Consider the following 17,155-nt stretch of genomic DNA (forward strand, 5'->3'; position numbering starts at 1 on the left):
GGGGCAGAGAGAGAGGGAGACACAGAATCAGAAACAGGCCCCAGGCTCTGAGCCATCAGCCCAGAGCCCGACGCGGGGCTCGAACTCACCGACCGCGAGATCGTGACCTGGCTGAAGTCGGACGCTTAACCGACTGCGCCACCCAGGCGCCCCTAGACTTTATTTTTTTAAGAGTAGTTTTAGATTCATAGCAAAATTGATAGAAAGGTATAGAAATGTCCCATATACTTCCTACTCCCACACAGAGAAATCCTAGTTTATCAATATCCTCCACCAGAGTGGTGCATTTGTTGCACCTGATGAACCCACATTGGCACATCAGAAGCCCATAGTTCGCGTTGGGGTTCACTCTTGGTGTTATACATTCTGTGAATTTTAGTGACGTGTATCCATTATTATGATATCATGCAGAGTCATTTCACTGCCTTAAATACCCTTGTGTCCACCTATTCATTCCTCACCTTCTTCTACAACTACTGGGAACCACTGATTCTTTTGCCATCTGCACAGTTTTGCCTTTTCCAGAATGTCATGTAGTTGGAATCATATATAACATTTTTAGATTGACTCCTTCACTCAGCAGTATGTATTTAAGGTTCCTCCATGTCTTTTCATGGTTTGATAGCTCACTTATTTTTCACACTGAAAAATAGTTCATTTTCTAGATATACCAGAATTTTACCTACTGAGGGGTATCTTGGTTGTTTCCAGGTATTGGGAGTTATGAATAAACCTGCTATAAATATCCAAGTGGAGATTTTGTGTGGACATAAGTTTTCAACTCCTTTGAATAAATACCAAGAAGTGTGATTGCTGGGGTTCACGATAAGAGTATGTTTAGTTCTGTAAGAAACCACCAAACTGTCTTCCAAATTGGCTGTACCATTTTGTGTCCCCCTTCCAGTAATGAATGAGCATTCCTGTTACTTCGTATCCTTACCATTATTTGGTGTTGTCAGTGGACTGGATTTTGGCCATCATAATAAATGTGCAGTGCTATTTCACTGCCATTTTAATGTACATTTCCCTAATGAAACAAAAATGAAATTATATGCTGGCTCTAAAATTCACGATGGAAATAATATAATAATTACAAAATAAAATTATGTAAATATACCAGGATTGGATATTTGAGTTAATCTTAGTCAGTTTATTTCATTTTATTATATTATATATATAATACATACATATATATATATATTTTTCCTTTTGTTTTTTTTTTTTTTTTGAGAGAGAGAGAGAGAGAGGGAGCATGCATGGGAAGGGGCAGAGAAAAGAGAGTGGGAGAGAATCTTAAGCAGGCTCTATGCCCAGCGCAGAGACTGACTAGGGTCTTGATCCCATGACCATGAGATCATGACCTGAGCTGAAACTGAGAGTCAGACGCTTAACCGACTGCACCCCCAGGCACCCCAATGTTAAGTCAGTTTAAATGATTGAGTTGATAATCAATGTGTTCATGAATCACCCCATCCCAATGTTAACCTGAGAAAACTGAGACTTGAAGAAGTTATTGAACTTGATCCATGATCACAGTTAAGGTGACAACCCTGAGACTGAGAATTCCTTCTGAATATAGATCTTAATCACTGAAACCCTTAACGTCTATGCCACATGGAATCTTAGAGGACAGTACTTGTTTACATTTTTGACTTTATACATTCAGCATCTAGTTTAGAATTTGGCATACTTACATAGAGAAAAGCTCTGTAAACTCTTACTTGTCTGAACCACATTAAAAGTACCTAAACTCTTCAGCAGCACCTATCCTATATTAATCTAAAAAAATAAACAAGAAAATACCAAAAAATCAATGGATTTTTTTTCCTTTCCCAGTCTTATATTTATTGTTATTACTCATCTTTCTTTTGAACTTCAGTAAAATTTTGCATAACACTAAGGTTTTAAGAGCGAATCCTTGTTTTGTGGATTACCCTTAAAGCAATGCTTCTAATATTCCATCTCGAAGTAGGATGTTTGCTATGGGTTTTTGTTGGATACCTTTCTGTTTTTACTCATTTTTGAGAGACAGGGAGAGACAGAGCGCGACTGGGAGTGGGGCAGAGAGAGAGAGGGAGACACAGAATCTAAAACAGGCTCCAGGCTCTGAGGTGTCAGCACAGAGCCCGGCGTGGGGCTCAAACTCGTGAACCACGAGATCATGACCTAATCCCAAGTCAGATGCTTAACTGACTCAGCCACGCAGGCTCCCCTTTGTTGGATACCTTTTATAGTGTAAGTCATTTACCTTCAATAAGTGATTTATAAGAATTTTGGTTTTTTTTTAAATCATAAATAGGGTTAAATCATAGAGCAAGTCTTTGTAGCTGTTGAAATGACTTAATTTTCTCTTTTAATGTATTGTGACCATTAAGTACATTGACATGTTAACTAATGTTTAACAAACTTTGCATCATTGGGATAAATTCTAAGTGGAATCAGAGCAAATTCTGCTCTTTGGCAACCTCAGTTGTGTAATTGTAGGGAATTGATCTCCTTCCACCTCCTATTCAAATGTTCTTTCTCCCTGTAGTACCCATGGAAAACCTTTGGTAGGTATCAAAGATGTGCTAACATCTGGGGCCTTTTCCTGCACCTGTGTCGTTATTCTCCCTCCCGATGGAGATCCTGATAGTGAAATCTTCTGTGAGATTTCAGATCCATTTCAGCACCTGTTCACTGTCTGTACTATCTCAGCTTCTTACTGTGCCTGCTGCCTTCACATTCGTGGTTTCCTCTCCCTGTTCCTTGGTCCCAGACCCCTGATGACCTTTGGAAACTTTACATTCACCACTGTCACCTCAGTGCATCGTCAGCCCTCTTTCTTCCTTTTTGCTCCTTTTGGACAGCATACCCAAACCAGTATGACCTTTGGGTCAGTATGCCCACAACCAGCAAATGGTGTTTCCTGATCCTCTCATATAAGGTCTTGACTGTTCTCTGTTGGTAAATAGCTTTTCCTTCTCTGCATTGTGGTCTTTGGATGGAATTCCTCCCAAGAAACATCTTGGGTTCCCAAGAATTAAAGATCTTTTGGTGCTTATACACTTTCCTCTGTAGGATATGTAAAAGTCTCCAGAGTCTCTGAGTCATGGGTGGGTTCCAGTAGTTTTCTCGGAGCATCAGGTGCTATCGTTTAGTCTAATTTGTGGATTGCTTCCTCTGCCTTACCTACTTGTGATTTATTTCTGTCACCTAACTCCATCCACATAAGTTTATAAAACAGGCTTGTATTAATACCAAGTGTGCATATAAAGTATGAGATCTTTCCAGAAGATCTGCTTGTCTATATAATTTAAGATGCTTGTCTATATAATCTTGATGCTATAAAGCATCAATGGATGCTTCCTGGATGAGGAAAAGGAAAGAGTTATTTAACTCGACCTGCTAGGCATATAAATTCATACTCTAACCAGCTAGGATGGATTTCAGTGAGGGGTGTGTGTGTGTGTGTGTGTGTGTGAGAGAGAGAGAGAGAGAGAGATCTGTATCTGCCAATATATATATATATATATATATATATATATATATATATATATGAGAGAGAGAGGGAGAGGGAGATAGGGAGACCAAGGGAGAAAATACGTGGCAGCAACAGGAATAGTGGAACATACAACTCACTCTAGTGTAAATACACGCGCGCGCGCACACACACACACACACACATATGTAAATGTTAATTCTGTAAGTCAGGAACTTTAACCTGGGGATGATTTTACCTGCCCCCTGCCTCACTGCTCCTCACCATTCCCCCCCACCCCAGGACATTTAGCAATGTATAGAGACATGTTTTAATTTGTGACTTGAAAGATGCCTACTGCCATCAAGTAGGTAGAGGTATGGGAATACTGCTAAACATCCTATGAAACACAGGGACAGCCCCCAGGTCAAAAAGTATCCAGTTGAAAATGTCAGTAGCACTAAGGTTGAACAACCCTACTCTAAGTGGATTGTGGACATTCTCACAGATACTTAGAATTTTGTATTCCTCAAATAGATATTGAATTTTAATGACATGCTAAGATATGTGTATCGTTCCTATTCTGATGGTGCTTGTTATATGGAATAAGGTAGACTTCTCAGTAATTCAGTGAGACTTAAGTGATGGGAGCTCCAAGCAGTGGGATACAATGTTCATTGGAAAAATAAAGGAGAAGATATTCAAGAGTCCTAAACCAGAGTTAAGTAGTACTTTTTCATTCCTTCTTTAAATCGTTATTTTACAGCAAAACCTCATTAAGGCAATGTTGTTTTATTCTAAATAGCATGATTCAAACAAAATTATGCTCCTTGGAGAATTAAATGTAACATTGTTAGCTAGTAAATACATGCAATAATCCACACCACCTCCCCTCCCCACCCATCTTCCCCCTCTCACACCATCCCATATTCCTTCAAGTTTGGAATGAGTTTGCTCTTTGTGAATCTAAGTTATAACATTTTCTGTTGTTTGTTTTTCTCCTTTATCTTCAGGGAAATTCTCTCTCTCCCACCTCCCCCACCTGCTGTCTCTTTTGCTCTCTCACTCTCTCTTCTCTCTACTTCTCTCCAAATCTTATGATGTCATTAACATCTGTTTACACTGACAATAAATAAAAGGCATCTGCAGAGCTGAAGGTACACTGATATGTTTTCAAACTTTATGACTTTTCTCCTAGTATTTGATCTTCATAATGTGCACTTTCTGCTATGATCCAATTAATCTTAAACACGATACCAAGCATGTAGACTGTTTGGTTTTAATTTACTAGGTTATAACTAGTGGTATTTTCTCCTTGGGTATTGCTCTGCACCCATAAATTATTTGGTAGCAATTATCTCTTAAAATGCATTCAAATGCTTTTTACTTGCTTCTTGAATTCCAACTAAGCCCTCAGTTAAGATGTTCCTAAGAACTTATTCTAATGTTCTTTTTGTCCCTTTCTTTAACAGAGAAATATATAGTTGATTTTTTTTGGCTTGCAGTACATGTAATTTGAGGAGTGTTAGAAGCTACTCTCATTAAAAATAACTCCATCTATGTACAATTCCATACCTCATTTCTTTGCAAATCAAACAACAACAACAACAACAAAACAAAGCAAAATGTGGGTTTAAACTCCTCTCTCATAACATTTATAGTTTATCAGGTAAATTATTAAAATCAGAATTAAAATCAAGTTTTGAGGGTTGTTGGGAAACTGGTTAAGTACTGTAAATCTTTGATGTGTGGGCCATACACATTACTTATATAAATGGATGAATCTATAAAAGAGTCAATGAGTTAAAATAAGAAGAACGAAAGGGAATTTTATCATCAGACAATCTTGTCTTTGAATCTTTAATGTGTCTCTTATAACCACATTATATCAAAAGGTGCCTCCCTCAAATAGATGATATCCTTACCCTGAAGCATTTTTGTCCAGATTAAAAGTAAAGCAAAGATAATGATCATGCTACAGTTTTCCTGGGCTTTTTGCCTTTATTGTCTTATTTAATCCTCACAAATTATTAATGTGTACGAGAAATGAAATTACAGTGAGATTAAGCAATTTGCCTCTAATCTGCACAGGTGTTAAGAGGTAGTTAGAAATCTAAGCAATGTGGGTCAGAGGCCATGTCTATACTTACTGCGTATATAATAGACACTAAACAAATTGCAGCTTAAAATTACTGAAAGGAAGCTGCATACATATCTAAGTCATATGTTCACACTTCTAGTGGGAAGATAATATTCATTGTAACGTAACAGCCTGAAATACTGAAGTCAACTTAATCTCTTTTCTTGCACATTATGGCTGAATATACTAGACAATTGTACCCTAGGGTCATTGTCCGCCTCTGCAATTATTATTAACTCTAAAATATAACACAGCTAAACCTGTGTTAGAATGAATGCCTGAATTGAGTCTCATTCCAGCTTTTCTCCATGCATTGGGCCTTGGCATTAGTTCCTAAACTAAACTTGCTTCCCTTAATTATCTAAACCAATTGTTTAAATGGTACCATATCTGCACAATAACAGCGCAACTTCACACTTAATTTTAATTAGCTAAGCATAAATTAGCTGAGATCACAATGAAACAGATGGAATATTTATGATATTGAACCCACACTGGCCCACATGTTGAAGACCTTCATACAGAGAAGTTACTTCATTTTTCTCCTTTTTTAGCCACTACTCTTGAAAATAAAAACATTTCTCTATGAAATGCCTAGCAGACATTGTTGATTTACTCTTATTTTAAATAGTATGTGAATAATGGTACTTAGGCAAGTTTGCAGTAGTATATATTACTGTTCAGTAGCTTAGTAGTATAACAGTCCTGTCAACAGAAGTAAATTCAGAGCTGTGAGTTTTCAAATACATAATGAACCTTGGACTGTTTCTGTAAATATTTGTAATTGAAAAATATCAAATTAATACTATAAAAGTATCATTAGATGATGCAAAAAAAAAAAAAAAGTCTACTGTATAGTATCCCAAGAAGCCTTACCAGATGGAACTCGCTAAGTTCAGGAATCTACCATGAACCATGTTCTGGCCCTCATATTTGCACTCTCAGTACTTTTATTTTATTATTATTATTTTTAAACATTTATTTATTTATTTATTTTGAGAGTGAGACAGAGAGAGAACACAAGAAGGGGAGGGGCAGAGAGAGTGGGAGAGCGAGAATCCCAAGCAGGCTCCATGTTGTCAGCCCAGAGCCAAAGTGGGACTTGATCCCATGAACTGTGATATTGTGACCTGAGCTGAAATCAAGAATCAGACTCTTCACCAGCTGAGCCACCCAGGTGCCCCCCAATCTCAGTAATTTTAAATTTTAGCATTCATGTTTATGTTATAGGGAAGAATTAAATTTATGTCACAAGGATGATATGGTTATTTATTAATTTAGTGTGAAAGATTATTCTTGTAGGACACAGGTAACTCTAGTGCAAGGGTTGTCAAACTTTTCTGTAAAGGCTCAGATAGTAAATATTTTGGGTTTGTAGGCTACATGATCTCTTTTGCAACTACTCAGTCTGCTTTTGTAACAGGAAAGCAGCCATGAATAATACATAAATCGATGATTAGGGCTGTGTTTCAGTAAAACTTTATTTATGGATGCTGAAATTTAAATTCTGTATAATTTCCACATGGCACAGAATAAAATTCTTCTTTTGTTCTTGCTTTCCAATTACCTAAAAACATAAAAGTAATTCTTAGTTCATATACTGCACAAAAAATGAGGCAATCCTTAGTTTCCTGACCCTTGTTCTAATATAAGGATCAACCAGTTCACCTATAAGTGGAGAGAGCATGGCATTTACTGTTTAAAACTGCACACTCAAATAAAAAGATGCTCATAAAATGATTAAAATTATGTACATTTTGAAATGTTATTAATTACTGTTTTACAGTAATGCTGTTTTTATTACAATAACACTGTTTTGTTATTGTTTCTATAGTTATTACAAACTGTTTAATTGTAATGGTCATCTTATAGAATAATTCTACTAAAAAACCCCCACTTTCTATTACAAAATTATTTCCATAACAAGTGGAAAGATAACAAAAATAAGCAACAAAAAACCAAACATTATCTTTGTTTTGATGGGTTGACCATTAAGTTATAATGTATATAGGGTCAATATTCTTGGAGTATATTCCTAATGTCAGATCAGTTTCTTAGCCATGTGTGTCTCAAAATAATAGGTCTCACAGCTGCTCACATAATCAACAAGTGGGGCCAGAGGGGCATCATCAAGCCCTTGCCTCTTGCGTCCCACCTGTAGGAGGGGCAATCCCTAAGCCCCTGTCCAAGAGCTCTTCCTTCATCAGCAACCCCTCTGCATGCTGGCCTTGCTGGGTCACTGTTAGTCACTTTGAATCTGGATAGGGCTGGGAATGGAGAGGTGGGTAGTTATTGTCCCCAGTGTTAAAATTTAACCTCATGCCAAATTAAGGACTCTATTCACTGCTTATCAGTCTCATACTTTTCTTGATAAGGCCAAAGGAAATGCTGGAAGCACAAAGTAGAGATCTACCAAAGCCATTCCAATGCCTTTTTTTTACATGTTTATTTATTTATTTTGAGAGAGGGCATAGAGAGAGGGAGAGAGAGAATCCCAAGCAGTCTTCACACTGTCAGCACAGAGCTTGATGCAGAACTCAAACTCATGAACCATGAGATCATGATCTGACCTGAAACCAAAAGTCATATGCTCAATGGACAGAGCCACCTAGGTGCCCTTCCAATGAATTATAATGCCATCGTTAATAGTAACATATCATTACAAAACGAAACATTTGAGATAAATGTTAAATCAGGGGGAGCATTAAGATAACATTTGCTTAGAACAAAACAAATCCCTTCCCTTTGCCCTAACATGCCTTCTAACTTTACATTTTATAACCTTCTTGAAGTCAGTACTTAAATAGTACCTGAAATATAAGGCCTGCGCTGACTGCCTCATGTAAAATTGAACCCCTGTCGCTACTCACCGTACACACATGGAATTTATCATACCCCTGTTCTATTACAACTTTTTGTTTTTTAATAGCAGTGTTCCCTCCTAACATATACATAATTCACTTACTTATTGTTTTTTGTTTGTCTAAGCTTTCCAAAAAAACAAAAAACAAAATCAGGGAATTTTGATGGTTTTTTCCTTAATGTATTCAAAATATTTAGAATGTGTCTGTTTTTTTTAATGTTTATTTATTTTTGAGAGAGAGAGCACAAGCAGGGGAGGGGCAGAGAGAGAGAGGGAGACACAGAATCCAAAGCAGGCTCCAGGCTCAGAGCCTGACGCAGGGCTCTAACTCACAAGCTGTTGAGATCATGACCTGAGCTGAAGTCGGACACTTAACCACCTGAGCTACCCAGGTGCCCCTAGAATGTGTCTGATTTATACAATAAGCCCTAATAAACATTTGCTTAATGATGAAATAGTAATAATAATAGGTAATATTTTTTCAGGACAGGTTCATATCACTGTTTCAAAAACTTTTAATAAATTCACTTTTTACTTTTTGTCATAACCCTTTGAAGTGGAAACTCTTACTATCTTTAGTTTACCAATTAGGAAACCAAGATAAAGAAAAGTTAAATAACTTGTCACATAGCTAGTAAGTGGCAGAGTAGGATTTAGATCTCACAATCTGATTCCAGGGCATGTGTTCTCAACCTTATGACACATTTTTAGTTCAGTAAAAAGTTTGGTTGACAATTTTTTAATTAATAGGTTTAAAGGAAAAGTTATGAAAAAAAATTGAGAGAGTAAAGCAAAACTAAGACACACAAATTATGAGCTAAAAGTAAAATATAAAAGATAAATCTAGGGTCCAATAACCAACTATAACATTTCTTAAAAGCACATCAACAAATCAGAACAATGTAAGGAAAGATGCCATGGAATAAAATTTTAAGAGCAGAAGGACCTTTGTCTTCAGATGCAAACAGAGTTTAGAATCTCCAACCAAATGAATGAAAAGATCCCATACTTAAACATATCACTGAACTATTTTGTAACCCAATGGATCAAATGAAAAGATGAGACAACTTTTCAAGAAGAGAAATATGTCCAAGGGCACTGGAGTCTGAATAGCTTCAGACTCAGCAACTGAGAGTTTCTCTATTTCTTCAAGCACCCAAAGTTGGAGGAAAACATATTTTCCACTTGGAATATTGCATCAGGCAAAGTTGTAAACCTCAGCGTGACACAAAAAGACATCTTCAGAGTCATAAGTACTCAGTATACTTACTTCTCATATAAACCTTTAAAAGAAGGTACTTAGTTATATACCTTGGGCACAAGAAGGTTTAGTTGAGACAGACAGATTGGGTTAGGAAAGCAGTGGATCCAACCTATTACAGTAATTAAGAGAAGACTTCAAGTATCTGTTTGGGATAAGGCTAAAAGACACTAGCAAGACTGAAAATGGAAGGCATAAAAATTAAGCAGCTAAAGATATGCTATTTAAAGAATAAAAGAAAGACAATTAGGATCTGAGAGGCAGAGTCATGGAAAAACTGTAGATGAAAGAAAATGTGATCATCAGTGATGAATATTTACATATTAAGTTATGTCTATTGATTTCAGAATTAATTATAGTCACAGAAGAGCATGTAAATGTTACCAACCTTGAAAATATCAAAGAAAAAATATGGATAACACAGTTTTGAAAATGGAAGGTGTCAGCGAGTGAGGATAAGAGCTGCCTACAATTTTAAAATGGAGAATCAAGAAATATTGTTTTTAGTTATTGGACAAAGAAGTAAAGATGTATTTTTAAACTTTGACTTGAAAATATTATTATAGGGGTGCCTGGGTGGCTCAGTCAGTTAAGTGTCTTCACTTCAGCTCAGATGATGATCTCAAGGTTCTTGAGTTCAAGCCCTGTGTTGGGCTCTGTGCTGACAGTTCAGAGCCTGGAGCCTGCTTCAGATTATGTGTCTCCCTATCTCTCTTGGACCCTCCTCCACTCACTCTCTCTCTCTCTGTATCTCTCTCTCACAAAAATAAAATGAAAAAAAAATTAAAAGTAATTAAAAAATAAAAATATTATAAAAGATGTAAAAGGGATCTAACTCTTTGAGGGTAAAGGAAGTGGGAACAGAAAAAGTACACTAAACTTTAAGATAGCAATAAATCAAGGGCTAATATTCTAAAATTGTTAAATTATGAAATAATGGTTTAAGAATATCATTTAGTAATATGCAGGCAACAATGTGAAGAAAGTTGAAAACAGAGTCTTCTGGGATTGGAGATTAGTAGCAATGTCAGTAGGGAAGGAAACTCCCTATTTGATATTTTCCAAAATTATAGAAAAATTATTTATACATTTTAATAATGAGAAAAGATGTTAGATAATGGAATCAAAACAAAGGAAGTTAGCTGTATCATGTGTTTAATGACATCAGTGTTGTGTTTGTCTCTAGTCTCCTCTGGGACAATTATTACTTTTAGGGTCTCATGCCTGTTAATTACCCCTTCCTTCACCCATCCCTACTCACTTGCCTTCTTGAGTTCCTTGAACCTAGTCTTGAACCTAGAACCTTGAACCTAGAACTCCTTGGCCTAGTCTTGCCCCAGGCCCTTTCTATACAATGTACCCTTAGCCTGGATGCTTTTCATCTAGATATTTGCAGGGCTCACTCACTCACCTTCTTTATACCATACACAAATTTCCCATTCTCCATGGACACCTCCCTGATTAGATTAAGACTGATTTCTTCCCACAAACGACCCATTCCATTTCCCTGCTTGATTTTTCTTCATAGTACTCATCACCATCTGGCATATGACACATTTTATGTGCACTGTATTGTTTGACTACCTCACAGAAGATAGGTATCATGAAAGCAGAAAATGCTGCCCATTGTGTTCACTGCTGTATGTCTAATATCTTAAATGGTAGGTGACACATAGTAAACGCTCAACTAATATTTATTGAATGAATAAATTCCTGATGCCCTTGCTAAGGGGACAGGATTAATAGTAGTCACCTGGCAAACGCTCCTCTCTGTTGGCCAGTATCTGAAGGAGTATTGCCACTGTTTGCCATTATTTTGCTTTCATGGACAATCAAGCCCAAATTCTTTCTCTATTGCTACCTCACTTACCAAGTATTTTATGTAGTTTGTAATCATTTACATGTTTTATCAAATAATCCCAACAACTCTGTAGAATGGATATTATAATACCTATTTTATAGAAAAAAACTTAGGCAATGAGACTATTAAGTAACATAATTAAAGCCACTTGGCTAGTAAGTGACAGAATCGATATATTCTGTCAAGCCATAGTCAGACTTTATAGGCCTAGGAGACATTTTAAATTTTCAAATGACTTTGCATTGGTAGTATATCAATTATATGTTTTTATATGCAAATTATAGCGAAATCAACTCTGGCTTAAATAATAAAGCTATATATATTAGCCCACATAATTAAAAAAGTATGGTGAAGCTCCAGAAAGGTTTATTCCTGAGGTTTATGATGTCTTCAAGAAAACAAGCTATATTTCTCTAGAGTTCTTTTAGCTCTGTCCTACTCTGATATCTGCTTTAATCCCAGCGTCCTTTTCTTAAGGTCAAAATATGGGCACCACCAAATTTTTAGCTTTGTTTCTTTACAGATTAAAAAAAATCTTTTACTATTCCACTAAATTTCAGGTTTTCCCTCTGATTGAAATGCTTGAGAGCCAATATTCTGATTGACTGAAAAAATTGAGACTTATCTATCAATGAGTTTATGGAAGATGGGTTTATTCATCCAAACTACCCAAGGGGAGCAGGTGGGAAGCTATCGTGCAGGCAACCACAATATCCAGTATTGAGTATGGTTTGTTCCCCAGATTTTCTGTATTTCATTTTAATATCTTACCTGGAAGCCCCATGTAGAATGACAACACTATGTAAAATGGAGGAGAACTCTTTCATAAACATTACTATGTTAATTAATAATCTCCAGTGGAAATGGAAGGAAGGGACATAAAATGACAAAAAGGGAGAACAAATGGAGAAAGAAGAAAGGAAAGAGGACTACTTAGCTCTTTAGAGAAGAGGCTATAGGAAAGTAGAAACCAGCCTCAGCAGGGGATATCAAAATAGGACAAATCTTATTTTGGTTAGTTTTATGTAGATGCCCGTCGTAGGGTGATTTTATCCTTTATTTGGTAATGAAACACAATATAAAATGTTCAACACAAAGGAAACAGAGCATTCTGGGTTTTGTCAAATGTAACCAAACTAAAAATCTGTAGCTACCTAGCATTAGCAGTGACACTGTAACTGAGGTGGCATTCACAATCAGAATGGTGTCTGTTGAGCATAACGTTCCCGTTTATTCAGACAAATAATCCATGCCTCAGAAACAGACTGCTTCTCAAATGAGTTTAGCAGGACTGAAAGGTAATTGACAGCTCCAGAGATAGAATCCTTCCATTAGTTCACAGAACAGGTATCTCATATGTGTTATTCTGCTTACAATATTGTCTCAAGCAGTTGATGCAACAGTGAGCTTAGCAATTTACATTAAATGACAGAAAATACTTTTCTTATTCTGGCTGTTTAGAATCCAGGAGGGCTTTGAGATATACACATACACATTCTCATTCACAACCTGCCACAGTAAGCGAGGAAACTTTGTGTGTGTGTGTGTGTGCGCGCGTGTGTGCGCGCGCGCAAGTGCACGTGTGTGTGTGTGTGTGTAGTGTTTACTAATTTGGCAATTACGGTGTTTGGTAATTTATCATTTTAAAAGTATGGCAGATGTACTTCAAAAAAGAATTCCGGGGGTACCTGGGTGGCTCAGTCGGTTAAGTGACCGACTTCGGCTCGGGTTGTGATCTCACAGTTCGTGGGTTCAAGCCCTGCGTCGGGCTCTGTACTGACAGCTCAGAGCCTGGAGCCTGCTTCAGATTCTGTGTCTCCCTCTCTCTCTCTCTGCCCCTCCCCCACTCACACTCTGTCTCTCCTTCAAAAATAAATAAACATTAAAAAAAATTAAAAAGAAAATTTTGATCTCTGATTTTGCTTGAAAAAGTTAGAGGATCTGTGAACACCGGGCCAATGAGCACATGATAACATGCAGCCTGTGTCTTTCGGTGAGCATCTTCTATCCCATTTTCCATTTACACCATGTGTAGGATAACGCCCGCCTTCTTTACAAGCTTTCCTTATTCACTGCTCTCTATGAAGCCACCATGTCCTGTTGAAATAGTAAAGAGAAATAGCACTGATCACTGTTAAACAGTGAGACAGATTTTATTCAGACTATTTCAGTAAGTGAGAGAGACCCCAGTATAAACTGAGCCTACCACAATTAAGGCAAAGGTCACTGAGGTTTTTAAATTTTTTTTAATGTTTATTTATTTTTGAGACAGAGAAAGACAGAGCATGAACGGGGGAGGGGCAGAGAGAGAGGGAGACACAGAATCCGAAGCAGGCTCCAGGCTCTGAGCCATCAGCCCAGAGCCCGACGCGGGGCTCAAACTCACGGACCGCGAGATCGTGACCTGGCTGAAGTCGGACGCTTAACCGACTGCGCCACCCAGGCGCCCCTCACTGAGGTTTTTAAAGGGAGAGCAGAGAGGGAACAAAAAGGAGCCATAGGGAAGTGAAAAAGCTAGAACTAAAAGCTGCTCTAGAGGCTCTGGGGAAACAAGAGGCTCTAGAGAAATGGAAAATCACAGAAGGGAAGTGAGTGGAAAATGGTTAGGCACTGTGAATTAGGACAAAGTACATTTCATGGTTTGTTAGTATTGTGTTGACTTTAGCAAAGACTCAGCCACCTTAAGTGGCACTGAAGGGACTTTAGTCACCTTTTGTGTCCTAGCCTAATGCAAGCAGAAGCTCAGTAAAGTTTGGTTAAGTCTCAGTACAGTTTTCAGGTGTGATGGTTAATTTTATGCATCAACTTGACGGAGTTAAAGGATGCCCACATAGCTAGCAGAACCTTATTTCTGGGTGTGTCTGTAAGGGTGTTTCAGGAAGAGATTAGCATTTGAATTGTTGAACTGAGTAAGACAGATGGCCCTCCCCAGCGTGGGTGAGTATCATCTAATCTGTTAAGGAACCAAATATAATAAGAACTGTAACAAAAAGAGAGCAGATTCACTCTCTCTCTGCTTGAGCTGAGAGCATTCATCTTTCACCTTCAGACATGGGCTTTCCTGGTGCTTGGGCTTTCAGACTCTGTCACACCCCTGATTCTCAGGTCCTTCGACTCAGTCTAGAATTGCACCACTAGCTTTCCTGGGTCTCCAGTGTGTACACAGCAGACTGTGGGACTTCTTGTCCTCCTTAACTGTGTGAGCCAATTCCTATAAGTTTCCTCTTGTCTATATACCTATCCTATTGATTCTGTTTCTTTGCAGAATCCTGTCTAATACCTCTGGCAAGTCCTTTGTGCCACATGGGAGCGCATAGTTCACACCTACAATTCCTCTTTTCAAATTAAGCACAAGGCAGTTGGGCATGATGGAGGCAAGCAGAGGAGAAGGGGTGACAAGGATCTGTGGCCCAGTTTGCAAATCTTCTATATGAAATTGCTTTGTATGCGGAGCACCTGTATCCACTGGGGGTGGGGAGGAGTTGCCAGAAGGTACAAACCATAGGATAGACAAGGCCAACGGGCCTCGAGTAATAATTTTACTGAACAGGAAAATTGTTTTGAACCCAATTTAAATACCTGCTGGTCTGTTTCCCCCATGGCAGCACAGGATGTGTCCTGCTCACCGTCATTACTATAGATTCTTCCATCATATCAGGCTCCCATTATTTCATCTCTTCCTCCTCCTCCTTTCTTCTTCTTCCTCTGCCTCCTCATTCTTTATTTCTTCTTTTTCTCTTTTTTCTTCTTTGACTATTATAGTAGTTTATGTAAAAAGACATTCAGGAAATTGAGAGTAAAGATTTTGGCCTTCATATCTGGACTATTAAGAATGTAAATCCTTTCAAGTCCCTATTTTCAGTGATACATTATATAAATATATATAAATGTATATGTATACATATATATGTGTATACATACCTATATATGTGTATATACATGTATATACATACATATACACATATGTATATATAATCTCATATATGTAAGTATACATGTGTGTATATGTGTGTGTGCATGTCTGTGTGTGTGTGTCTGTGTGTGTGTGTATGTGTGAGAGAGAGAGAAAGAGAGAGAGAGATTATCCTGAAGTCAAAATAGTTTAAAAGATTATAATTCCTGTGTGTAAATTACCCACTTTGAGATTTCCAGTGTGGGCTCAATCTTTTGGTCTATTTCTTTTATTTTTGAAAAAAAAAGTATTTATGATCTAATTTTAATGTAGAGAAATTCAGTAATTAAAAAGAACAGTGCTGAATGTTGTTAACACACAGAAGTCAAGATGTCAAATAGTCATGTGGGAACATTAAAAGAAATTGGGTTCAGTTTAAATCACTAAGGTGTTTGGCGTAGGCTTTATAATTTATTCAGATTTTTCTGGTCTCCCAAATTTAGCTTGAAAACATGTTGAAAGGGATGTAATTTTTCCCCATAACTTTCTGTTCCCATTTGGAATGCAAATTATTCCAGAGCAGCATCGTGCACGATACTGTAATTCTTTCACTTCTCCCTGCCCAACCACAGAGAATAGGAAGCCATGTTACCAAGATTCGTTAACTTTTTCCAGCGTTTGGGAATTCGTTAACTTTTTCCAGCCACAGGAATGGCTGTCTGAACTTCCATTTCTCAAGTTTGCTTCCTGATACCAGAATTTTTATTACTTTTCTTTCATCTTGATGGAGGGCCTGGGTGACTGACAGGCCCGCATCAGATGGATGTCTCATAATTTACAAGCTGTCATTTCTTTTTTCTAAGCAGCACCTTTTGTTAGGGATGATAAAACACATCCCTCTGAGATTTGATTTTTTTTTTTAAATTCAAACTGGAGGAGTGAAAGTTTCCCATGGTTACAGCTATTGTTATCAAATTTTTTAATGCCAGTCTTGGTATGGTAAAGTCTCTAGTCCCTGGGAGGGTAGTTGAGAGGTCAGTATCACAGTCTGTCACTGTGAGGCAACCCCAGCCTGTTCATTATGAAAAATCAGAAAGACTTTTCTTTCCTGCCCATCGAATTGCTTTAAGAGAGCTCTGCATATTTTTCAGCTCTTTATTCAAGTAGGAAAACCTCTTTACTCTTCACTACCCAGGGTTTAGAGACCCTAAGAAGGAGATATAAGAAAAGCATTCTTTGGGACTGTTGGTTTTGATGAGATAGATAAAAAGATCATGATGAATTGAAGGGGTGAATTTACTTTTACTTTAAATTTGTGAAAACCAGAAGCAACGACACACTGCTATTAATTTCTTAGTGGTAAAGTCTGACTGAGCACCAGATATGTGCCATTTACTGTGCCAACGTTGGAGGACAAGTGAATATATCTCATCTTCTATCCTCAATGAGTTGCGGCTTGGATTAAGAAGTACAAGAGAAAGACGTGCAGATACTAACTCTAAAAAAAAGTACATGCAGTTAGAAATGTGTCGATAAAGATTAATGGGAATGCAGATGAGGGGGAATCTAATTCTCCCTAAGGCTTATGTTGAGAAAATCTGGAGCTAACAAGGTTGGGCTTTGGAGGGTAGGTAGAAGTTCACCAGACCCACAAGAGACAAAGAGAATAACGGGGAAG

This window comes from Leopardus geoffroyi, chromosome B3 (genome assembly GCF_018350155.1).
Source record: "Leopardus geoffroyi isolate Oge1 chromosome B3, O.geoffroyi_Oge1_pat1.0, whole genome shotgun sequence".
In the NCBI taxonomy this organism is placed as follows: domain Eukaryota; kingdom Metazoa; phylum Chordata; class Mammalia; order Carnivora; family Felidae; genus Leopardus; species Leopardus geoffroyi.